The sequence below is a fragment of the Hyla sarda genome, unplaced genomic scaffold, assembly GCF_029499605.1.
Source record: "Hyla sarda isolate aHylSar1 unplaced genomic scaffold, aHylSar1.hap1 scaffold_2635, whole genome shotgun sequence".
NCBI classification, from domain to species: domain Eukaryota; kingdom Metazoa; phylum Chordata; class Amphibia; order Anura; family Hylidae; genus Hyla; species Hyla sarda.
In genome coordinates, this window is record NW_026609327.1 from 469 (window position 1) to 24,140 (window position 23,672).

At 46.1% G+C, this 23,672-nt stretch overlaps 10 non-coding genes across 10 annotated transcripts; all 10 read right to left on the minus strand.

The window, feature by feature from the left end:
* Positions 1–1,077: 1,077 nt before the first annotated feature.
* LOC130324322 (U2 spliceosomal RNA) lies at positions 1,078–1,268 on the minus strand. The gene has a single exon (XR_008869345.1). It is a non-coding gene; the product is annotated as a U2 spliceosomal RNA (small nuclear RNA).
* Positions 1,269–3,359: 2,091 nt separating this feature from the next.
* On the minus strand, positions 3,360–3,550 carry LOC130324334 (U2 spliceosomal RNA). The gene has a single exon (XR_008869356.1). It is a non-coding gene; the product is annotated as a U2 spliceosomal RNA (small nuclear RNA).
* Positions 3,551–5,644: 2,094 nt separating this feature from the next.
* On the minus strand, positions 5,645–5,835 carry LOC130324333 (U2 spliceosomal RNA). Its single transcript, XR_008869355.1, has one exon. It is a non-coding gene; the product is annotated as a U2 spliceosomal RNA (small nuclear RNA).
* A 2,091-nt stretch (positions 5,836–7,926) lies between these two features.
* LOC130324335 (U2 spliceosomal RNA) lies at positions 7,927–8,117 on the minus strand. Its single transcript, XR_008869357.1, has one exon. It is a non-coding gene; the product is annotated as a U2 spliceosomal RNA (small nuclear RNA).
* A 2,081-nt stretch (positions 8,118–10,198) lies between these two features.
* LOC130324336 (U2 spliceosomal RNA) lies at positions 10,199–10,389 on the minus strand. Its single transcript, XR_008869358.1, has one exon. It is a non-coding gene; the product is annotated as a U2 spliceosomal RNA (small nuclear RNA).
* Positions 10,390–12,475: 2,086 nt separating this feature from the next.
* On the minus strand, positions 12,476–12,666 carry LOC130324337 (U2 spliceosomal RNA). Its single transcript, XR_008869359.1, has one exon. It is a non-coding gene; the product is annotated as a U2 spliceosomal RNA (small nuclear RNA).
* Positions 12,667–14,755: 2,089 nt separating this feature from the next.
* Positions 14,756–14,946, minus strand: LOC130324323 (U2 spliceosomal RNA). Its single transcript, XR_008869346.1, has one exon. It is a non-coding gene; the product is annotated as a U2 spliceosomal RNA (small nuclear RNA).
* Positions 14,947–17,041: 2,095 nt separating this feature from the next.
* On the minus strand, positions 17,042–17,232 carry LOC130324324 (U2 spliceosomal RNA). The gene has a single exon (XR_008869347.1). It is a non-coding gene; the product is annotated as a U2 spliceosomal RNA (small nuclear RNA).
* Positions 17,233–19,326: 2,094 nt separating this feature from the next.
* Positions 19,327–19,517, minus strand: LOC130324325 (U2 spliceosomal RNA). Its single transcript, XR_008869348.1, has one exon. It is a non-coding gene; the product is annotated as a U2 spliceosomal RNA (small nuclear RNA).
* A 2,082-nt stretch (positions 19,518–21,599) lies between these two features.
* LOC130324326 (U2 spliceosomal RNA) lies at positions 21,600–21,790 on the minus strand. Its single transcript, XR_008869349.1, has one exon. It is a non-coding gene; the product is annotated as a U2 spliceosomal RNA (small nuclear RNA).
* Positions 21,791–23,672: the final 1,882 nt, after the last annotated feature.

Here is a 23,672-nt window from a genome sequence, read left to right on the forward strand (position 1 = left end):
TTTCGCCTCTTTTCTGGGCGTATTATTCTTCTTTTTCTTCTTTTTTTTCGTCTAATGCATACCCCATCAGTGCAGCAATGCTTATTCAATACCGCCAGCAGATGGAGACACTGGGGGATAATTTTCTAAGGATTTATACTGATTTTTCCTGTCTGAATTTGTCGCACAGAAAGTTGCAGGCCAAATATGTGTGACATTTCTGCGACTTTAGCTTCTAGAGCATTTTTACAACATTATACATAGGTGCTGAATACATAAAAAGCGACTGTTCAGCGACAGACAAGTCGCATCGGCTGAAAGTAGGCCAGAATGTCAGTCCATGTTGGAGCAGGTTTAGATACAGTCTAAAGCATAGATCTCAAAGTCTGTGCACAGAATTTAGCAAGGGCCTCGCACCTTCTGATGCATCAGGTAGGTGCACAATAGCATAGCCTAACCCTCTGTACTTTGGTCTATATTGATGCGGGACATAGACAGCCAGCTGATGACCAATCCATTAGTGCAATGGATGGCTGGAAGCATTTGTCTTTGCCTTTGCAATACCACAGAAGCAATGCATGGTCAATGTACAGCAATGACACACCTGTGTGAACAGCCAGGAGACCCCCCCCCCCCCCATGTTATGTTACATAGTTACATAGTTAGTACGGTCGAAAAAAGACATATGTCCATCACGTTCAACCAGGGAATTAAGGGGTAGGGGTGTGGCGCGATATTGGGGAAGGGATGAGATTTTATATTTCTTCATAAGCATTAATCTTATTTTGTCAATTAGGAACATTCAGCACCCACCCGCTATCAAGGCAGCTGCCTATCATGTCATGCCCTACCTGCACAGGTGTGCTGGCTACTCAAATGATCCAATTAAGGAGGCCATTTAGTCAGCAGCAGCAGAAGTCCTGTGCCTGGACGCTCCAACAGGGGCCAGACACAAGCAGAAGCAGAAGCAGCAGAAGCAGCAGCACCACCTTTTGTTTATTGGCTGCAGCAGCAGCAAGGCCCACAGGGCTGGCTAGCTGGCTAGCCAGCAAGCAGGTAGCAATGAAAGTAGGAATCTTTCTTTTTAACCCTGTAAGGGGGTGGTGCACTGTACCCGAAGATACTGCCATATCGGGTCAATGCATAGGGCGACGGAAGCAAGCTTCGAAATCGGCCCCCGTTCTCAAAAATCCATTTAATATATGGTCCCCAGATAGGGGACGTATCAGATATTAAACTGATAAGAACAGATACTACACTTGATCTTAGCCAAAAGGCCGAGAAGCGATAACCGTGAAAGGGGCGGGCCCAACAAGGTCCCCTTCATGGGCACTATCACTGCTTGCTGTCAGGGAGGCTGCCAGACAATTTTCCATGCACACTCTGGGCTGGGGGGCAGTCAACCACCAGTACACACAGCAGAACCTAAACCCATACCATTATTGCTAAGCAGCAAGACAGGGGCCCATTGCACTCCCACGGGGCCTTTTTAAATGCAATCCATAACCCGGATTTGCCAGGAACCCTTCTTACTCCTCCTACTTGCATGTGACACTGGGCTTAGGATCTGCATAGGAAACACACACACAAGCACACACCTACCTTTGTTGCCTGCAGATGCCTCCTTGGCTGTCCCCAAACGGTATCAAACCAACACCCACGGGAAGCTGTAAGCATAGAGGACATGCCTGCACCCCATTGGACTTACCTGTGTGGGTTAAATCCGGGTTATTTGACAACCTATGGCGGTGATGGTTCTGCTCAGGCAGAGCAGTGCTGATGCTCCTCATAAAGCTGTCGCTGCTGTGAAGGTTCTAGGTGACATCACAAATCCCTTTGGTTACATACACAACAAAGCTGGGTTGTTGTTGTTTACACTCTGCAAGGCCTGTGGAAGTGAGTGACATCATAGCACTGTAGTTCTGAGGGTTCAAGATGGATGCAACAATCTCCTGTTGCTTCTATGAAGGCCGTAATAGACGACATCACCAAACAGCTCCATAGTCACATACACAGCAAAGGAGAGATGTTGTTTACACCTAGTGATGTCAGTGGTATTGAGTGACATCACAGCACAGTGCTAAGGCTCCTGGGCCTGGACACAGCAGCGGCTGCAATATCTCAACGGAGAATACGTTTATATCTATGTGTGTGTGTGCGCATATATATATATATATATATATATATATATATATATATATATATATATTCTCCGCCGAAATCACTTTTAAACCCATTTCCACCTTTTTTTCCCTTCTCTTCCTCTTACTTTTTTTTCACGTTTTTTTACGTTTTTCTCCTTTTCGCCTCTTTTCTGGGCGTATTATTCTTCTTTTTCTTCTTTTTTTTCGTCTAATGCATACCCCATCAGTGCAGCAATGCTTATTCAATACCGCCAGCAGATGGAGACACTGGGGGATAATTTTCTAAGGATTTATACTGATTTTTCCTGTCTGAATTTGTCGCACAGAAAGTTGCAGGCCAAATATGTGTGACATTTCTGCGACTTTAGCTTCTAGAGCATTTTTACAACATTATACATAGGTGCTGAATACATAAAAAGCGACTGTTCAGCGACAGACAAGTCGCATCGGCTGAAAGTAGGCCAGAATGTCAGTCCATGTTGGAGCAGGTTTAGATACAGTCTAAAGCATAGATCTCAAAGTCTGTGCACAGAATTTAGCAAGGGCCTCGCACCTTCTGATGCATCAGGTAGGTGCACAATAGCATAGCCTAACCCTCTGTACTTTGGTCTATATTGATGCGGGACATAGACAGCCAGCTGATGACCAATCCATTAGTGCAATGGATGGCTGGAAGCATTTGTCTTTGCCTTTGCAATACCACAGAAGCAATGCATGGTCAATGTACAGCAATGACACACCTGTGTGAACAGCCAGGAGACCCCCCCCCCCCCATGTTATGTTACATAGTTACATAGTTAGTACGGTCGAAAAAAGACATATGTCCATCACGTTCAACCAGGGAATTAAGGGGTAGGGGTGTGGCGCGATATTGGGGAAGGGATGAGATTTTATATTTCTTCATAAGCATTAATCTTATTTTGTCAATTAGGAACATTCAGCACCCACCCGCTATCAAGGCAGCTGCCTATCATGTCATGCCCTACCTGCACAGGTGTGCTGGCTACTCAAATGATCCAATTAAGGAGGCCATTTAGTCAGTAGCAGCAGAAGTCCTGTGCCTGGACGCTCCAACAGGGGCCAGACACAAGCAGAAGCAGAAGCAGCAGAAGCAGCAGCAGCACCACCTTTTGTTTATTGGCTGCAGCAGCAGCAAGGCCCACAGGGCTGGCTAGCTGGCTAGCCAGCAAGCAGGTAGCAATGAAAGTAGGAATCTTTCTTTTTAACCCTGTAAGGGGGTGGTGCACTGTACCCGAAGATACTGCCATATCGGGTCAATGCATAGGGCGACGGAAGCAAGCTTCGAAATCGGCCCCCGTTCTCAAAAATCCATTTAATATATGGTCCCCAGATAGGGGACGTATCAGATATTAAACTGATAAGAACAGATACTACACTTGATCTTAGCCAAAAGGCCGAGAAGCGATAACCGTGAAAGGGGCGGGCCCAACAAGGTCCCCTTCATGGGCACTATCACTGCTTGCTGTCAGGGAGGCTGCCAGACAATTTTCCATGCACACTCTGGGCTGGGGGGCAGTCAACCACCAGTACACACAGCAGAACCTAAACCCATACCATTATTGCTAAGCAGCAAGACAGGGGCCCATTGCACTCCCACGGGGCCTTTTTAAATGCAATCCATAACCCGGATTTGCCAGGAACCCTTCTTACTCCTCCTACTTGCATGTGACACTGGGCTTAGGATCTGCATAGGAAACACACACACAAGCACACACCTACCTTTGTTGCCTGCAGATGCCTCCTTGGCTGTCCCCAAACGGTATCAAACCAACACCCACGGGAAGCTGTAAGCATAGAGGACATGCCTGCACCCCATTGGACTTACCTGTGTGGGTTAAATCCGGGTTATTTGACAACCTATGGCGGTGATGGTTCTGCTCAGGCAGAGCAGTGCTGATGCTCCTCATAAAGCTGTCGCTGCTGTGAAGGTTCTAGGTGACATCACAAATCCCTTTGGTTACATACACAACAAAGCTGGGTTGTTGTTGTTTACACTCTGCAAGGCCTGTGGAAGTGAGTGACATCATAGCACTGTAGTTCTGAGGGTTCAAGATGGATGCAACAATCTCCTGTTGCTTCTATGAAGGCCGTAATAGACGACATCACCAAACAGCTCCATAGTCACATACACAGCAAAGGAGAGATGTTGTTTACACCTAGTGATGTCAGTGGTATTGAGTGACATCACAGCACAGTGCTAAGGCTCCTGGGCCTGGACACAGCAGCGGCTGCAATATCTCAACGGAGAATACGTTTATATCTATGTGTGTGTGTGCGCATATATATATATATATATATATATATATATATATATATATATATATATATTTCTCCGCCGAAATCACTTTTAAACCCATTTCCACCTTTTTTTCCCTTCTCTTCCTCTTACTTTTTTTTCACGTTTTTTTACGTTTTTCTCCTTTTCGCCTCTTTTCTGGGCGTATTATTCTTCTTTTTCTTCTTTTTTTTCGTCTAATGCATACCCCATCAGTGCAGCAATGCTTATTCAATACCGCCAGCAGATGGAGACACTGGGGGATAATTTTCTAAGGATTTATACTGATTTTTCCTGTCTGAATTTGTCGCACAGAAAGTTGCAGGCCAAATATGTGTGACATTTCTGCGACTTTAGCTTCTAGAGCATTTTTACAACATTATACATAGGTGCTGAATACATAAAAAGCGACTGTTCAGCGACAGACAAGTCGCATCGGCTGAAAGTAGGCCAGAATGTCAGTCCATGTTGGAGCAGGTTTAGATACAGTCTAAAGCATAGATCTCAAAGTCTGTGCACAGAATTTAGCAAGGGCCTCGCACCTTCTGATGCATCAGGTAGGTGCACAATAGCATAGCCTAACCCTCTGTACTTTGGTCTATATTGATGCGGGACATAGACAGCCAGCTGATGACCAATCCATTAGTGCAATGGATGGCTGGAAGCATTTGTCTTTGCCTTTGCAATACCACAGAAGCAATGCATGGTCAATGTACAGCAATGACACACCTGTGTGAACAGCCAGGAGACCCCCCCCCCCCCATGTTATGTTACATAGTTACATAGTTAGTACGGTCGAAAAAAGACATATGTCCATCACGTTCAACCAGGGAATTAAGGGGTAGGGGTGTGGCGCGATATTGGGGAAGGGATGAGATTTTATATTTCTTCATAAGCATTAATCTTATTTTGTCAATTAGGAACATTCAGCACCCACCCGCTATCAAGGCAGCTGCCTATCATGTCATGCCCTACCTGCACAGGTGTGCTGGCTACTCAAATGATCCAATTAAGGAGGCCATTTAGTCAGCAGCAGCAGAAGTCCTGTGCCTGGACGCTCCAACAGGGGCCAGACACAAGCAGAAGCAGAAGCAGCAGAAGCAGCAGCAGCACCACCTTTTGTTTATTGGCTGCAGCAGCAGCAAGGCCCACAGGGCTGGCTAGCTGGCTAGCCAGCAAGCAGGTAGCAATGAAAGTAGGAATCTTTCTTTTTAACCCTGTAAGGGGGTGGTGCACTGTACCCGAAGATACTGCCATATCAGGTCAATGCATAGGGCGACGGAAGCAAGCTTCGAAATCGGCCCCCGTTCTCAAAAATCCATTTAATATATGGTCCCCAGATAGGGGACGTATCAGATATTAAACTGATAAGAACAGATACTACACTTGATCTTAGCCAAAAGGCCGAGAAGCGATAACCGTGAAAGGGGCGGGCCCAACAAGGTCCCCTTCATGGGCACTATCACTGCTTGCTGTCAGGGAGGCTGCCAGACAATTTTCCATGCACACTCTGGGCTGGGGGGCAGTCAACCACCAGTACACACAGCAGAACCTAAACCCATACCATTATTGCTAAGCAGCAAGACAGGGGCCCATTGCACTCCCACGGGGCCTTTTTAAATGCAATCCATAACCCGGATTTGCCAGGAACCCTTCTTACTCCTCCTACTTGCATGTGACACTGGGCTTAGGATCTGCATAGGAAACACACACACAAGCACACACCTACCTTTGTTGCCTGCAGATGCCTCCTTGGCTGTCCCCAAACGGTATCAAACCAACACCCACGGGAAGCTGTAAGCATAGAGGACATGCCTGCACCCCATTGGACTTACCTGTGTGGGTAAAATCCGGGTTATTTGACAACCTATGGCGGTGATGGTTCTGCTCAGGCAGAGCAGTGCTGATGCTCCTCATAAAGCTGTCGCTGCTGTGAAGGTTCTAGGTGACATCACAAATCCCTTTGGTTACATACACAACAAAGCTGGGTTGTTGTTGTTTACACTCTGCAAGGCCTGTGGAAGTGAGTGACATCATAGCACTGTAGTTCTGAGGGTTCAAGATGGATGCAACAATCTCCTGTTGCTTCTATGAAGGCCGTAATAGACGACATCACCAAACAGCTCCATAGTCACATACACAGCAAAGGAGAGATGTTGTTTACACCTAGTGATGTCAGTGGTATTGAGTGACATCACAGCACAGTGCTAAGGCTCCTGGGCCTGGACACAGCAGCGGCTGCAATATCTCAACGGAGAATACGTTTATATCTATGTGTGTGTGTGCGCATATATATATATATATATATATATATATATATATATATATATATATTTCTCCGCCGAAATCACTTTTAAACCCATTTCCACCTTTTTTTCCCTTCTCTTCCTCTTACTTTTTTTTCACGTTTTTTTACGTTTTTCTCCTTTTCGCCTCTTTTCTGGGCGTATTATTCTTCTTTTTCTTCTTTTTTTTCGTCTAATGCATACCCCATCAGTGCAGCAATGCTTATTCAATACCGCCAGCAGATGGAGACACTGGGGGATAATTTTCTAAGGATTTATACTGATTTTTCCTGTCTGAATTTGTCGCACAGAAAGTTGCAGGCCAAATATGTGTGACATTTCTGCGACTTTAGCTTCTAGAGCATTTTTACAACATTATACATAGGTGCTGAATACATAAAAAGCGACTGTTCAGCGACAGACAAGTCGCATCGGCTGAAAGTAGGCCAGAATGTCAGTCCATGTTGGAGCAGGTTTAGATACAGTCTAAAGCATAGATCTCAAAGTCTGTGCACAGAATTTAGCAAGGGCCTCGCACCTTCTGATGCATCAGGTAGGTGCACAATAGCATAGCCTAACCCTCTGTACTTTGGTCTATATTGATGCGGGACATAGACAGCCAGCTGATGACCAATCCATTAGTGCAATGGATGGCTGGAAGCATTTGTCTTTGCCTTTGCAATACCACAGAAGCAATGCATGGTCAATGTACAGCAATGACACACCTGTGTGAACAGCCAGGAGACCCCCCCCCCCCCCATGTTATGTTACATAGTTACATAGTTAGTACGGTCGAAAAAAGACATATGTCCATCACGTTCAACCAGGGAATTAAGGGGTAGGGGTGTGGCGCGATATTGGGGAAGGGATGAGATTTTATATTTCTTCATAAGCATTAATCTTATTTTGTCAATTAGGAACATTCAGCACCCACCCGCTATCAAGGCAGCTGCCTATCATGTCATGCCCTACCTGCACAGGTGTGCTGGCTACTCAAATGATCCAATTAAGGAGGCCATTTAGTCAGCAGCAGCAGAAGTCCTGTGCCTGGACGCTCCAACAGGGGCCAGACACAAGCAGAAGCAGAAGCAGCAGAAGCAGCAGCAGCACCACCTTTTGTTTATTGGCTGCAGCAGCAGCAAGGCCCACAGGGCTGGCTAGCTGGCTAGCCAGCAAGCAGGTAGCAATGAAAGTAGGAATCTTTCTTTTTAACCCTGTAAGGGGGTGGTGCACTGTACCCGAAGATACTGCCATATCGGGTCAATGCATAGGGCGACGGAAGCAAGCTTCGAAATCGGCCCCCGTTCTCAAAAATCCATTTAATATATGGTCCCCAGATAGGGGACGTATCAGATATTAAACTGATAAGAACAGATACTACACTTGATCTTAGCCAAAAGGCCGAGAAGCGATAACCGTGAAAGGGGCGGGCCCAACAAGGTCCCCTTCATGGGCACTATCACTGCTTGCTGTCAGGGAGGCTGCCAGACAATTTTCCATGCACACTCTGGGCTGGGGGGCAGTCAACCACCAGTACACACAGCAGAACCTAAACCCATACCATTATTGCTAAGCAGCAAGACAGGGGCCCATTGCACTCCCACGGGGCCTTTTTAAATGCAATCCATAACCCGGATTTGCCAGGAACCCTTCTTACTCCTCCTACTTGCATGTGACACTGGGCTTAGGATCTGCATAGGAAACACACACACAAGCACACACCTACCTTTGTTGCCTGCAGATGCCTCCTTGGCTGTCCCCAAACGGTATCAAACCAACACCCACGGGAAGCTGTAAGCATAGAGGACATGCCTGCACCCCATTGGACTTACCTGTGTGGGTTAAATCCGGGTTATTTGACAACCTATGGCGGTGATGGTTCTGCTCAGGCAGAGCAGTGCTGATGCTCCTCATAAAGCTGTCGCTGCTGTGAAGGTTCTAGGTGACATCACAAATCCCTTTGGTTACATACACAACAAAGCTGGGTTGTTGTTGTTTACACTCTGCAAGGCCTGTGGAAGTGAGTGACATCATAGCACTGTAGTTCTGAGGGTTCAAGATGGATGCAACAATCTCCTGTTGCTTCTATGAAGGCCGTAATAGACGACATCACCAAACAGCTCCATAGTCACATACACAGCAAAGGAGAGATGTTGTTTACACCTAGTGATGTCAGTGGTATTGAGTGACATCACAGCACAGTGCTAAGGCTCCTGGGCCTGGACACAGCAGCGGCTGCAATATCTCAACGGAGAATACGTTTATATCTATGTGTGTGTGTGCGCATATATATATATATATATATATATATATATATATATTTCTCCGCCGAAATCACTTTTAAACCCATTTCCACCTTTTTTTCCCTTCTCTTCCTCTTACTTTTTTTTCACGTTTTTTTACGTTTTTCTCCTTTTCGCCTCTTTTCTGGGCGTATTATTCTTCTTTTTCTTCTTTTTTTTCGTCTAATGCATACCCCATCAGTGCAGCAATGCTTATTCAATACCGCCAGCAGATGGAGACACTGGGGGATAATTTTCTAAGGATTTATACTGATTTTTCCTGTCTGAATTTGTCGCACAGAAAGTTGCAGGCCAAATATGTGTGACATTTCTGCGACTTTAGCTTCTAGAGCATTTTTACAACATTATACATAGGTGCTGAATACATAAAAAGCGACTGTTCAGCGACAGACAAGTCGCATCGGCTGAAAGTAGGCCAGAATGTCAGTCCATGTTGAAGCAGGTTTAGATACAGTCTAAAGCATAGATCTCAAAGTCTGTGCACAGAATTTAGCAAGGGCCTCGCACCTTCTGATGCATCAGGTAGGTGCACAATAGCATAGCCTAACCCTCTGTACTTTGGTCTATATTGATGCGGGACATAGACAGCCAGCTGATGACCAATCCATTAGTGCAATGGATGGCTGGAAGCATTTGTCTTTGCCTTTGCAATACCACAGAAGCAATGCATGGTCAATGTACAGCAATGACACACCTGTGTGAACAGCCAGGAGACCCCCCCCCCCCCCATGTTATGTTACATAGTTACATAGTTAGTACGGTCGAAAAAAGACATATGTCCATCACGTTCAACCAGGGAATTAAGGGGTAGGGGTGTGGCGCGATATTGGGGAAGGGATGAGATTTTATATTTCTTCATAAGCATTAATCTTATTTTGTCAATTAGGAACATTCAGCACCCACCCGCTATCAAGGCAGCTGCCTATCATGTCATGCCCTACCTGCACAGGTGTGCTGGCTACTCAAATGATCCAATTAAGGAGGCCATTTAGTCAGTAGCAGCAGAAGTCCTGTGCCTGGACGCTCCAACAGGGGCCAGACACAAGCAGAAGCAGAAGCAGCAGAAGCAGCAGCAGCACCACCTTTTGTTTATTGGCTGCAGCAGCAGCAAGGCCCACAGGGCTGGCTAGCTGGCTAGCCAGCAAGCAGGTAGCAATGAAAGTAGGAATCTTTCTTTTTAACCCTGTAAGGGGGTGGTGCACTGTACCCGAAGATACTGCCATATCGGGTCAATGCATAGGGCGACGGAAGCAAGCTTCGAAATCGGCCCCCGTTCTCAAAAATCCATTTAATATATGGTCCCCAGATAGGGGACGTATCAGATATTAAACTGATAAGAACAGATACTACACTTGATCTTAGCCAAAAGGCCGAGAAGCGATAACCGTGAAAGGGGCGGGCCCAACAAGGTCCCCTTCATGGGCACTATCACTGCTTGCTGTCAGGGAGGCTGCCAGACAATTTTCCATGCACACTCTGGGCTGGGGGGCAGTCAACCACCAGTACACACAGCAGAACCTAAACCCATACCATTATTGCTAAGCAGCAAGACAGGGGCCCATTGCACTCCCACGGGGCCTTTTTAAATGCAATCCATAACCCGGATTTGCCAGGAACCCTTCTTACTCCTCCTACTTGCATGTGACACTGGGCTTAGGATCTGCATAGGAAACACACACACAAGCACACACCTACCTTTGTTGCCTGCAGATGCCTCCTTGGCTGTCCCCAAACGGTATCAAACCAACACCCACGGGAAGCTGTAAGCATAGAGGACATGCCTGCACCCCATTGGACTTACCTGTGTGGGTTAAATCCGGGTTATTTGACAACCTATGGCGGTGATGGTTCTGCTCAGGCAGAGCAGTGCTGATGCTCCTCATAAAGCTGTCGCTGCTGTGAAGGTTCTAGGTGACATCACAAATCCCTTTGGTTACATACACAACAAAGCTGGGTTGTTGTTGTTTACACTCTGCAAGGCCTGTGGAAGTGAGTGACATCATAGCACTGTAGTTCTGAGGGTTCAAGATGGATGCAACAATCTCCTGTTGCTTCTATGAAGGCCGTAATAGACGACATCACCAAACAGCTCCATAGTCACATACACAGCAAAGGAGAGATGTTGTTTACACCTAGTGATGTCAGTGGTATTGAGTGACATCACAGCACAGTGCTAAGGCTCCTGGGCCTGGACACAGCAGCGGCTGCAATATCTCAACGGAGAATACGTTTATATCTATGTGTGTGTGTGCGCATATATATATATATATATATATATATATATATATATATATATATTCTCCGCCGAAATCACTTTTAAACCCATTTCCACCTTTTTTCCCTTCTCTTCCTCTTACTTTTTTTTCACGTTTTTTTACGTTTTTCTCCTTTTCGCCTCTTTTCTGGGCGTATTATTCTTCTTTTTCTTCTTTTTTTTCGTCTAATGCATACCCCATCAGTGCAGCAATGCTTATTCAATACCGCCAGCAGATGGAGACACTGGGGGATAATTTTCTAAGGATTTATACTGATTTTTCCTGTCTGAATTTGTCGCACAGAAAGTTGCAGGCCAAATATGTGTGACATTTCTGCGACTTTAGCTTCTAGAGCATTTTTACAACATTATACATAGGTGCTGAATACATAAAAAGCGACTGTTCAGCGACAGACAAGTCGCATCGGCTGAAAGTAGGCCAGAATGTCAGTCCATGTTGGAGCAGGTTTAGATACAGTCTAAAGCATAGATCTCAAAGTCTGTGCACAGAATTTAGCAAGGGCCTCGCACCTTCTGATGCATCAGGTAGGTGCACAATAGCATAGCCTAACCCTCTGTACTTTGGTCTATATTGATGCGGGACATAGACAGCCAGCTGATGACCAATCCATTAGTGCAATGGATGGCTGGAAGCATTTGTCTTTGCCTTTGCAATACCACAGAAGCAATGCATGGTCAATGTACAGCAATGACACACCTGTGTGAACAGCCAGGAGACCCCCCCCCCCCCATGTTATGTTACATAGTTACATAGTTAGTACGGTCGAAAAAAGACATATGTCCATCACGTTCAACCAGGGAATTAAGGGGTAGGGGTGTGGCGCGATATTGGGGAAGGGATGAGATTTTATATTTCTTCATAAGCATTAATCTTATTTTGTCAATTAGGAACATTCAGCACCCACCCGCTATCAAGGCAGCTGCCTATCATGTCATGCCCTACCTGCACAGGTGTGCTGGCTACTCAAATGATCCAATTAAGGAGGCCATTTAGTCAGCAGCAGCAGAAGTCCTGTGCCTGGACGCTCCAACAGGGGCCAGACACAAGCAGAAGCAGAAGCAGCAGAAGCAGCAGCAGCACCACCTTTTGTTTATTGGCTGCAGCAGCAGCAAGGCCCACAGGGCTGGCTAGCTGGCTAGCCAGCAAGCAGGTAGCAATGAAAGTAGGAATCTTTCTTTTTAACCCTGTAAGGGGGTGGTGCACTGTACCCGAAGATACTGCCATATCGGGTCAATGCATAGGGCGACGGAAGCAAGCTTCGAAATCGGCCCCCGTTCTCAAAAATCCATTTAATATATGGTCCCCAGATAGGGGACGTATCAGATATTAAACTGATAAGAACAGATACTACACTTGATCTTAGCCAAAAGGCCGAGAAGCGATAACCGTGAAAGGGGCGGGCCCAACAAGGTCCCCTTCATGGGCACTATCACTGCTTGCTGTCAGGGAGGCTGCCAGACAATTTTCCATGCACACTCTGGGCTGGGGGGCAGTCAACCACCAGTACACACAGCAGAACCTAAACCCATACCATTATTGCTAAGCAGCAAGACAGGGGCCCATTGCACTCCCACGGGGCCTTTTTAAATGCAATCCATAACCCGGATTTGCCAGGAACCCTTCTTACTCCTCCTACTTGCATGTGACACTGGGCTTAGGATCTGCATAGGAAACACACACACAAGCACACACCTACCTTTGTTGCCTGCAGATGCCTCCTTGGCTGTCCCCAAACGGTATCAAACCAACACCCACGGGAAGCTGTAAGCATAGAGGACATGCCTGCACCCCATTGGACTTACCTGTGTGGGTTAAATCCGGGTTATTTGACAACCTATGGCGGTGATGGTTCTGCTCAGGCAGAGCAGTGCTGATGCTCCTCATAAAGCTGTCGCTGCTGTGAAGGTTCTAGGTGACATCACAAATCCCTTTGGTTACATACACAACAAAGCTGGGTTGTTGTTGTTTACACTCTGCAAGGCCTGTGGAAGTGAGTGACATCATAGCACTGTAGTTCTGAGGGTTCAAGATGGATGCAACAATCTCCTGTTGCTTCTATGAAGGCCGTAATAGACGACATCACCAAACAGCTCCATAGTCACATACACAGCAAAGGAGAGATGTTGTTTACACCTAGTGATGTCAGTGGTATTGAGTGACATCACAGCACAGTGCTAAGGCTCCTGGGCCTGGACACAGCAGCGGCTGCAATATCTCAACGGAGAATACGTTTATATCTATGTGTGTGTGTGCGCATATATATATATATATATATATATATATATATATATATATATATTTCTCCGCCGAAATCACTTTTAAACCCATTTCCACCTTTTTTTCCCTTCTCTTCCTCTTACTTTTTTTTCACGTTTTTTTACGTTTTTCTCCTTTTCGCCTCTTTTCTGGGCGTATTATTCTTCTTTTTCTTCTTTTTTTTCGTCTAATGCATACCCCATCAGTGCAGCAATGCTTATTCAATACCGCCAGCAGATGGAGACACTGGGGGATAATTTTCTAAGGATTTATACTGATTTTTCCTGTCTGAATTTGTCGCACAGAAAGTTGCAGGCCAAATATGTGTGACATTTCTGCGACTTTAGCTTCTAGAGCATTTTTACAACATTATACATAGGTGCTGAATACATAAAAAGCGACTGTTCAGCAACAGACAAGTCGCATCGGCTGAAAGTAGGCCAGAATGTCAGTCCATGTTGGAGCAGGTTTAGATACGGTCTAAAGCATAGATCTCAAAGTCTGTGCACAGAATTTAGCAAGGGCCTCGCACCTTCTGATGCATCAGGTAGGTGCACAATAGCATAGCCTAACCCTCTGTACTTTGGTCTATATTGATGCGGGACATAGACAGCCAGCTGATGACCAATCCATTAGTGCAATGGATGGCTGGAAGCATTTGTCTTTGCCTTTGCAATACCACAGAAGCAATGCATGGTCAATGTACAGCAATGACACACCTGTGTGAACAGCCAGGAGACCCCCCCCCCCCCCATGTTATGTTACATAGTTACATAGTTAGTACGGTCGAAAAAATACATATGTCCATCACGTTCAACCAGGGAATTAAGGGGTAGGGGTGTGGCGCGATATTGGGGAAGGGATGAGATTTTATATTTCTTCATAAGCATTAATCTTATTTTGTCAATTAGGAACATTCAGCACCCACCCGCTATCAAGGCAGCTGCCTATCATGTCATGCCCTACCTGCACAGGTGTGCTGGCTACTCAAATGATCCAATTAAGGAGGCCATTTAGTCAGCAGCAGCAGAAGTCCTGTGCCTGGACGCTCCAACAGGGGCCAGACACAAGCAGAAGCAGAAGCAGCAGAAGCAGCAGCAGCACCACCTTTTGTTTATTGGCTGCAGCAGCAGCAAGGCCCACAGGGCTGGCTAGCTGGCTAGCCAGCAAGCAGGTAGCAATGAAAGTAGGAATCTTTCTTTTTAACCCTGTAAGGGGGTGGTGCACTGTACCCGAAGATACTGCCATATCGGGTCAATGCATAGGGCGACGGAAGCAAGCTTCGAAATCGGCCCCCGTTCTCAAAAATCCATTTAATATATGGTCCCCAGATAGGGGACGTATCAGATATTAAACTGATAAGAACAGATACTACACTTGATCTTAGCCAAAAGGCCGAGAAGCGATAACCGTGAAAGGGGCGGGCCCAACAAGGTCCCCTTCATGGGCACTATCACTGCTTGCTGTCAGGGAGGCTGCCAGACAATTTTCCATGCACACTCTGGGCTGGGGGGCAGTCAACCACCAGTACACACAGCAGAACCTAAACCCATACCATTATTGCTAAGCAGCAAGACAGGGGCCCATTGCACTCCCACGGGGCCTTTTTAAATGCAATCCATAACCCGGATTTGCCAGGAACCCTTCTTACTCCTCCTACTTGCATGTGACACTGGGCTTAGGATCTGCATAGGAAACACACACACAAGCACACACCTACCTTTGTTGCCTGCAGATGCCTCCTTGGCTGTCCCCAAACGGTATCAAACCAACACCCACGGGAAGCTGTAAGCATAGAGGACATGCCTGCACCCCATTGGACTTACCTGTGTGGGTTAAATCCAGGTTATTTGACAACCTATGGCGGTGATGGTTCTGCTCAGGCAGAGCAGTGCTGATGCTCCTCATAAAGCTGTCGCTGCTGTGAAGGTTCTAGGTGACATCACAAATCCCTTTGGTTACATACACAACAAAGCTGGGTTGTTGTTGTTTACACTCTGCAAGGCCTGTGGAAGTGAGTGACATCATAGCACTGTAGTTCTGAGGGTTCAAGATGGATGCAACAATCTCCTGTTGCTTCTATGAAGGCCGTAATAGACGACATCACCAAACAGCTCCATAGTCACATACACAGCAAAGGAGAGATGTTGTTTACACCTAGTGATGTCAGTGGTATTGAGTGACATCACAGCACAGTGCTAAGGCTCCTGGGCCTGGACACAGCAGCGGCTGCAATATCTCAACGGAGAATACGTTTATATCTATGTGTGTGTGTGCGCATATATATATATATATATATATATATATATATATATATATATATATATTTCTCCGCCGAAATCACTTTTAAACCCATTTCCACCTTTTTTTCCCTTCTCTTCCTCTTACTTTTTTTTCACGTTTTTTTACGTTTTTCTCCTTTTCGCCTCTTTTCTGGGCGTATTATTCTTCTTTTTCTTCTTTTTTTTCGTCTAATGCATACCCCATCAGTGCAGCAATGCTTATTCAATACCGCCAGCAGATGGAGACACTGGGGGATAATTTTCTAAGGATTTATACTGATTTTTCCTGTCTGAATTTGTCGCACAGAAAGTTGCAGGCCAAATATGTGTGACATTTCTGCGACTTTAGCTTCTAGAGCATTTTTACAACATTATACATAGGTGCTGAATACATAAAAAGCGACTGTTCAGCGACAGACAAGTCGCATCGGCTGAAAGTAGGCCAGAATGTCAGTCCATGTTGGAGCAGGTTTAGATACAGTCTAAAGCATAGATCTCAAAGTCTGTGCACAGAATTTAGCAAGGGCCTCGCACCTTCTGATGCATCAGGTAGGTGCACAATAGCATAGCCTAACCCTCTGTACTTTGGTCTATATTGATGCGGGACATAGACAGCCAGCTGATGACCAATCCATTAGTGCAATGGATGGCTGGAAGCATTTGTCTTTGCCTTTGCAATACCACAGAAGCAATGCATGGTCAATGTACAGCAATGACACACCTGTGTGAACAGCCAGGAGACCCCCCCCCCCCCCCCATGTTATGTTACATAGTTACATAGTTAGTACGGTCGAAAAAAGACATATGTCCATCACGTTCAACCAGGGAATTAAGGGGTAGGGGTGTGGCGCGATATTGGGGAAGGGATGAGATTTTATATTTCTTCATAAGCATTAATCTTATTTTGTCAATTAGGAACATTCAGCACCCACCCGCTATCAAGGCAGCTGCCTATCATGTCATGCCCTACCTGCACAGGTGTGCTGGCTACTCAAATGATCCAATTAAGGAGGCCATTTAGTCAGCAGCAGCAGAAGTCCTGTGCCTGGACGCTCCAACAGGGGCCAGACACAAGCAGAAGCAGAAGCAGCAGAAGCAGCAGCAGCACCACCTTTTGTTTATTGGCTGCAGCAGCAGCAAGGCCCACAGGGCTGGCTAGCTGGCTAGCCAGCAAGCAGGTAGCAATGAAAGTAGGAATCTTTCTTTTTAACCCTGTAAGGGGGTGGTGCACTGTACCCGAAGATACTGCCATATCGGGTCAATGCATAGGGCGACGGAAGCAAGCTTCGAAATCGGCCCCCGTTCTCAAAAATCCATTTAATATATGGTCCCCAGATAGGGGACGTATCAGATATTAAACTGATAAGAACAGATACTACACTTGATCTTAGCCAAAAGGCCGAGAAGCGATAACCGTGAAAGGGGCGGGCCCAACAAGGTCCCCTTCATGGGCACTATCACTGCTTGCTGTCAGGGAGGCTGCCAGACAATTTTCCATGCACACTCTGGGCTGGGGGGCAGTCAACCACCAGTACACACAGCAGAACCTAAACCCATACCATTATTGCTAAGCAGCAAGACAGGGGCCCATTGCACTCCCACGGGGCCTTTTTAAATGCAATCCATAACCCGGATTTGCCAGGAACCCTTCTTACTCCTCCTACTTGCATGTGACACTGGGCTTAGGATCTGCATAGGAAACACACACACAAGCACACACCTACCTTTGTTGCCTGCAGATGCCTCCTTGGCTGTCCCCAAACGGTATCAAACCAACACCCACGGGAAGCTGTAAGCATAGAGGACATGCCTGCACCCCATTGGACTTACCTGTGTGGGTTAAATCCGGGTTATTTGACAACCTATGGCGGTGATGGTTCTGCTCAGGCAGAGCAGTGCTGATGCTCCTCATAAAGCTGTCGCTGCTGTGAAGGTTCTAGGTGACATCACAAATCCCTTTGGTTACATACACAACAAAGCTGGGTTGTTGTTGTTTACACTCTGCAAGGCCTGTGGAAGTGAGTGACATCATAGCACTGTAGTTCTGAGGGTTCAAGATGGATGCAACAATCTCCTGTTGCTTCTATGAAGGCCGTAATAGACGACATCACCAAACAGCTCCATAGTCACATACACAGCAAAGGAGAGATGTTGTTTACACCTAGTGATGTCAGTGGTATTGAGTGACATCACAGCACAGTGCTAAGGCTCCTGGGCCTGGACACAGCAGCGGCTGCAATATCTCAACGGAGAATACGTTTATATCTATGTGTGTGTGTGCGCATATATATATATATATATATATATATATATATATATATTTCTCCGCCGAAATCACTTTTAAACCCATTTCCACCTTTTTTTCCCTTCTCTTCCTCTTACTTTTTTTTCACGTTTTTTTACGTTTTTCTCCTTTTCGCCTCTTTTCTGGGCGTATTATTCTTCTTTTTCTTTTTTTTTTTCGTCTAATGCATACCCCATCAGTGCAGCAATGCTTATTCAATACCGCCAGCAGATGGAGACACTGGGGGATAATTTTCTAAGGATTTATACTGATTTTTCCTGTCTGAATTTGTCGCACAGAAAGTTGCAGGCCAAATATGTGTGACATTTCTGCGACTTTAGCTTCTAGAGCATTTTTACAACATTATACATAGGTGCTGAATACATAAAAAGCGACTGTTCAGCGACAGACAAGTCGCATCGGCTGAAAGTAGGCCAGAATGTCAGTCCATGTTGGAGCAGGTTTAGATACAGTCTAAAGCATAGATCTCAAAGTCTGTGCACAGAATTTAGCAAGGGCCTCGCACCTTCTGATGCATCAGGTAGGTGCACAATAGCATAGCCTAACCCTCTGTACTTTGGTCTATATTGATGCGGGACATAGACAGCCAGCTGATGACCAATCCATTAGTGCAATGGATGGCTGGAAGCATTTGTCTTTGCCTTTGCAATACCACAGAAGCAATGCATGGTCAATGTACAGCAATGACACACCTGTGTGAACAGCCAGGAGACCCCCCCCCCCCCCCCATGTTATGTTACATAGTTACATAGTTAGTACGGTCGAAAAAAGACATATGTCCATCACGTTCAACCAGGGAATTAAGGGGTAGGGGTGTGGCGCGATATTGGGGAAGGGATGAGATTTTATATTTCTTCATAAGCATTAATCTTATTTTGTCAATTAGGAACATTCAGCACCCACCCGCTATCAAGGCAGCTGCCTATCATGTCATGCCCTACCTGCACAGGTGTGCTGGCTACTCAAATGATCCAATTAAGGAGGCCATTTAGTCAGCAGCAGCAGAAGTCCTGTGCCTGGACGCTCCAACAGGGGCCAGACACAAGCAGAAGCAGAAGCAGCAGAAGCAGCAGCAGCACCACCTTTTGTTTTTTGGCTGCAGCAGCAGCAGCAGCAGCAAGGCCCACAGGGCTGGCTAGCTGGCTAGCCAGCAAGCAGGTAGCAATGAAAGTAGGAATCTTTCTTTTTAACCCTGTAAGGGGGTGGTGCACTGTACCCGAAGATACTGCCATATCGGGTCAATGCATAGGGCGACGGAAGCAAGCTTCGAAATCGGCCCCCGTTCTCAAAAATCCATTTAATATATGGTCCCCAGATAGGGGACGTATCAGATATTAAACTGATAAGAACAGATACTACACTTGATCTTAGCCAAAAGGCCGAGAAGCGATAACCGTGAAAGGGGCGGGCCCAACAAGGTCCCCTTCATGGGCACTATCACTGCTTGCTGTCAGGGAGGCTGCCAGACAATTTTCCATGCACACTCTGGGCTGGGGGGCAGTCAACCACCAGTACACACAGCAGAACCTAAACCCATACCATTATTGCTAAGCAGCAAGACAGGGGCCCATTGCACTCCCACGGGGCCTTTTTAAATGCAATCCATAACCCGGATTTGCCAGGAACCCTTCTTACTCCTCCTACTTGCATGTGACACTGGGCTTAGGATCTGCATAGGAAACACACACACAAGCACACACCTACCTTTGTTGCCTGCAGATGCCTCCTTGGCTGTCCCCAAACGGTATCAAACCAACACCCACGGGAAGCTGTAAGCATAGAGGACATGCCTGCACCCCATTGGACTTACCTGTGTGGGTTAAATCCGGGTTATTTGACAACCTATGGCGGTGATGGTTCTGCTCAGGCAGAGCAGTGCTGATGCTCCTCATAAAGCTGTCGCTGCTGTGAAGGTTCTAGGTGACATCACAAATCCCTTTGGTTACATACACAACAAAGCTGGGTTGTTGTTGTTTACACTCTGCAAGGCCTGTGGAAGTGAGTGACATCATAGCACTGTAGTTCTGAGGGTTCAAGATGGATGCAACAATCTCCTGTTGCTTCTATGAAGGCCGTAATAGACGACATCACCAAACAGCTCCATAGTCACATACACAGCAAAGGAGAGATGTTGTTTACACCTAGTGATGTCAGTGGTATTGAGTGACATCACAGCACAGTGCTAAGGCTCCTGGGCCTGGACACAGCAGCGGCTGCAATATCTCAACGGAGAATACGTTTATATCTATGTGTGTGTGTGCGCATATATATATATATATATATATATATATATATATATATTTCTCCGCCGAAATCACTTTTAAACCCATTTCCACCTTTTTTTCCCTTCTCTTCCTCTTACTTTTTTTTCACGTTTTTTTACGTTTTTCTCCTTTTCGCCTCTTTTCTGGGCGTATTATTCTTCTTTTTCTTCTTTTTTTCCGTCTAATGCATACCCCATCAGTGCAGCAATGCTTATTCAATACCGCCAGCAGATGGAGACACTGGGGGATAATTTTCTAAGGATTTATACTGATTTTTCCTGTCTGAATTTGTCGCACAGAAAGTTGCAGGCCAAATATGTGTGACATTTCTGCGACTTTAGCTTCTAGAGCATTTTTACAACATTATACATAGGTGCTGAATACATAAAAAGCGACTGTTCAGCGACAGACAAGTCGCATCGGCTGAAAGTAGGCCAGAATGTCAGTCCATGTTGGAGCAGGTTTAGATACAGTCTAAAGCATAGATCTCAAAGTCTGTGCACAGAATTTAGCAAGGGCCTCGCACCTTCTGATGCATCAGGTAGGTGCACAATAGCATAGCCTAACCCTCTGTACTTTGGTCTATATTGATGCGGGACATAGACAGCCAGCTGATGACCAATCCATTAGTGCAATGGATGGCTGGAAGCATTTGTCTTTGCCTTTGCAATACCACAGAAGCAATGCATGGTCAATGTACAGCAATGACACACCTGTGTGAACAGCCAGGAGACCCCCCCCCCCCCATGTTATGTTACATAGTTACATAGTTAGTATGGTCGAAAAAAGACATATGTCCATCACGTTCAACCAGGGAATTAAGGGGTAGGGGTGTGGCGCGATATTGGGGAAGGGATGAGATTTTATATTTCTTCATAAGCATTAATCTTATTTTGTCAATTAGGAACATTCAGCACCCACCCGCTATCAAGGCAGCTGCCTATCATGTCATGCCCTACCTGCACAGGTGTGCTGGCTACTCAAATGATCCAATTAAGGAGGCCATTTAGTCAGCAGCAGCAGAAGTCCTGTGCCTGGACGCTCCAACAGGGGCCAGACACAAGCAGAAGCAGAAGCAGCAGAAGCAGCAGCAGCACCACCTTTTGTTTATTGGCTGCAGCAGCAGCAAGGCCCACAGGGCTGGCTAGCTGGCTAGCCAGCAAGCAGGTAGCAATGAAAGTAGGAATCTTTCTTTTTAACCCTGTAAGGGGGTGGTGCACTGTACCCGAAGATACTGCCATATCGGGTCAATGCATAGGGCGACGGAAGCAAGCTTCGAAATCGGCCCCCGTTCTCAAAAATCCATTTAATATATGGTCCCCAGATAGGGGACGTATCAGATATTAAACTGATAAGAACAGATACTACACTTGATCTTAGCCAAAAGGCCGAGAAGCGATAACCGTGAAAGGGGCGGGCCCAACAAGGTCCCCTTCATGGGCACTATCACTGCTTGCTGTCAGGGAGGCTGCCAGACAATTTTCCATGCACACTCTGGGCTGGGGGGCAGTCAACCACCAGTACACACAGCAGAACCTAAACCCATACCATTATTGCTAAGCAGCAAGACAGGGGCCCATTGCACTCCCACGGGGCCTTTTTAAATGCAATCCATAACCCGGATTTGCCAGGAACCCTTCTTACTCCTCCTACTTGCATGTGACACTGGGCTTAGGATCTGCATAGGAAACACACACACAAGCACACACCTACCTTTGTTGCCTGCAGATGCCTCCTTGGCTGTCCCCAAACGGTATCAAACCAACACCCACGGGAAGCTGTAAGCATAGAGGACATGCCTGCACCCCATTGGACTTACCTGTGTGGGTTAAATCCGGGTTATTTGACAACCTATGGCGGTGATGGTTCTGCTCAGGCAGAGCAGTGCTGATGCTCCTCATAAAGCTGTCGCTGCTGTGAAGGTTCTAGGTGACATCACAAATCCCTTTGGTTACATACACAACAAAGCTGGGTTGTTGTTGTTTACACTCTGCAAGGCCTGTGGAAGTGAGTGACATCATAGCACTGTAGTTCTGAGGGTTCAAGATGGATGCAACAATCTCCTGTTGCTTCTATGAAGGCCGTAATAGACGACATCACCAAACAGCTCCATAGTCACATACACAGCAAAGGAGAGATGTTGTTTACACCTAGTGATGTCAGTGGTATTGAGTGACATCACAGCACAGTGCTAAGGCTCCTGGGCCTGGACACAGCAGCGGCTGCAATATCTCAACGGAGAATACGTTTATATCTATGTGTGTGTGTGCGCATATATATATATATATATATATATATATATATATATATATATATTTCTCCGCCGAAATCACTTTTAAACCCATTTCCACCTTTTTTTCCCTTCTCTTCCTCTTACTTTTTTTTCACGTTTTTTTACGTTTTTCTCCTTTTCGCCTCTTTTCTGGGCGTATTATTCTTCTTTTTCTTCTTTTTTTTCGTCTAATGCATACCCCATCAGTGCAGCAATGCTTATTCAATACCGCCAGCAGATGGAGACACTGGGGGATAATTTTCTAAGGATTTATACTGATTTTTCCTGTCTGAATTTGTCGCACAGAAAGTTGCAGGCCAAATATGTGTGACATTTCTGCGACTTTAGCTTCTAGAGCATTTTTACAACATTATACATAGGTGCTGAATACATAAAAAGCGACTGTTCAGCGACAGACAAGTCGCATCGGCTGAAAGTAGGCCAGAATGTCAGTCCATGTTGGAGCAGGTTTAGATACAGTCTAAAGCATAGATCTCAAAGTCTGTGCACAGAATTTAGCAAGGGCCTCGCACCTTCTGATGCATCAGGTAGGTGCACAATAGCATAGCCTAACCCTCTGTACTTTGGTCTATATTGATGCGGGACATAGACAGCCAGCTGATGACCAATCCATTAGTGCAATGGATGGCTGGAAGCATTTGTCTTTGCCTTTGCAATACCACAGAAGCAATGCATGGTCAATGTACAGCAATGACACACCTGTGTGAACAGCCAGGAGACCCCCCCCCCCCCATGTTATGTTACATAGTTACATAGTTAGTACGGTCGAAAAAAGACATATGTCCATCACGTTCAACCAGGGAATTAAGGGGTAGGGGTGTGGCGCGATATTGGGGAAGGGATGAGATTTTATATTTCTTCATAAGCATTAATCTTATTTTGTCAATTAGGAACATTCAGCACCCACCCGCTATCAAGGCAGCTGCCTATCATGTCATGCCCTACCTGCACAGGTGTGCTGGCTACTCAAATGATCCAATTAAGGAGGC